This window comes from Dasypus novemcinctus, chromosome 4, assembly GCF_030445035.2.
Source record: "Dasypus novemcinctus isolate mDasNov1 chromosome 4, mDasNov1.1.hap2, whole genome shotgun sequence".
NCBI lineage: Eukaryota > Metazoa > Chordata > Mammalia > Cingulata > Dasypodidae > Dasypus > Dasypus novemcinctus.
This window is the reverse complement of record NC_080676.1, coordinates 70,516,854-70,519,034: the sequence shown is the minus strand read 5'-3', so window position 1 is coordinate 70,519,034 and position 2,181 is coordinate 70,516,854.

Here is a 2,181-nt window from a genome sequence, read left to right as displayed (position 1 = left end):
GTTCCATCCTTCAAAGAACTATCATCACTCCCCACCTCCCACATTCTCACTTCTTTCTTCTTGCCCTTCTTGCTGAACCAGCCTCATAATCCCTCAACATAGATCAAATTGCCCAGTTGTTGGGGGGAAAATTGTTCAGTTGTAAAAACTGTATCTCAAAAATCATGCAGCATTATCTCGTTTGCTACTTCTGCAGGAATTATTATCCCCATTGACCAGATAAGAAAACTGAGGCTCAGTTAATGTTTAGGACTAGTAGACTAGAGCAACATCTTGGAGAAATATTGGAATTATCCATGCTTTATTTACTTGCTGCTTTTTTAACCTTATGGTGTCAGTGTCTTTTTGACTTCCCACCAGACCTGAGGAAATTGTCACTTGGGTTTATTTGGTCAAGATTTTTTTTAGCCCCTAATAATAACAATAAAAATCCAAAGCATTTGCTTTCCTTAAGTCTCTGGAGGAGACAAAAGTCTGGAAAAAGAAACTAGAGTGAAGTCCCACATTCCTGGTTGAGCTCTAGGAATTAGAGGGTGGGTTTCTCCCATATCATCTCTGATGATGATGATGTGATGATGATGAGATGATGCAGAATCCATTTAATTTTACTTTATGAATTAGTTTTATCATTAAACCCTCAGTTCTGCAATGCATGCCAGGAGCTGTCTGCAAATTCTATTCCATAAGTTTTCTCCTTATCTTACTTCTTCAGACTATGTTCAGATATTTAAAAGATATACTGTTTCTAAGTTAGGAAATTGTAAAAACTATGTTCTGATGCATTCCTTCACTGGTCTGTAAAGCACTGGCTTCCCAATGCCTGGCCAAATCCTACACAACTTGTCACCAATCCCTAGGTGCTCCCCAAAGTTCGGACCACTTTAGCAAGAGCCTGCAGTGAAGTTTGGTACACAGAGGGTTTAGCAGGGCAGCCAGAAATGGGCAGATGGGATGGTCCTACCTCTCTACCTGCCACTAACTTGCTGTGATGGACCTTCAGCTAGAAGCTTCCTGTCTTCATCTGCACCAAGAATGGAGTACTTCTTTTTTAGGCCAGAATTTATCTGGGAGATGGGGGAAAGAACAGAGCTTGCTGAGAAATGGGGTATAAAGATGGAAATACATAACAAATTTTGGTGCAGGCTAAGAATGGAGTACTTTTGTTACTCAAAGGTGTGGCTCATGGACCAGCAACATCAGCATCACCTGGAAGCTTGTTAGAAACCTATGAATTAACATTTTAACAAGATCTCCAAGGTATTCATAGTCACATTAAAGTTTGAGAAGCACTGGGTTAGATGGCATTTTTATCCTATGATTTATAAATTACATGATGAATTAGTCAGGTTCACTGGAGAAACTGAACAGGATATATATATAGAGAGAGATTTAGCGTAAGAATTGGCTCAAGCAACTATGGGGATAGCAAGTCTGAATTCTGTAGGTTAGGTCGCAAGCTGGAAACTCTGATAAAGATAATAAGGAATTTTCAAGAGGAAGCTGGTAACTGAAGTAGAGGCAGACACTTTTCTTTCTAGCTTCTGAAATCTTCAGTTCTGGCTTTTAAGACAGCCAACTGCTTGGATAAGGAGACTCCCCACATTGCTGAGTGTAATCTCCTTTGTTATTTCTAGATGCAATCAGCAAAAAGATGCAATCAACTGATGACAGAAGCAAATACACCTACTAAATATACTCAGAGTAACAAGTACTTCCATGACCAAACAACTGGACTCCTTAACCTAGGCAAGTTGGCACATGAAATGTACTATCACGTGCTAACTTGAATCCTCATTCTCCCCTCCCCTCATGACTAGATAGGACAGTGACAAGACTTGGATTTGACTTCTGGCACTGAATATATTCCATCCATGAGTTGGGAAATCTGCTTCCTTTCTTTAAGCATCCTAACAGTGAGGTGGTTCTCTGGATCAGTGAGAAGGTACGTAAGACTCCCAGCATGCACACAGCTCTAAACAGGTTTTTAATTTTCTCATTATAGAAGAAATAGAAAAATAAAGTGAGGAACAAAAGCCCAGGCCACCAGGATTGGAGCTGGCTCACTGTTTCCTCATTACTTACAGGAACATTTCAAAACAATTTTAAGATCTTATAAACTTTTTTTTTTTAACAAAGCAGAGATCAGATCCTTTTTGGATTTCCTTATAACCTTTCCAATCT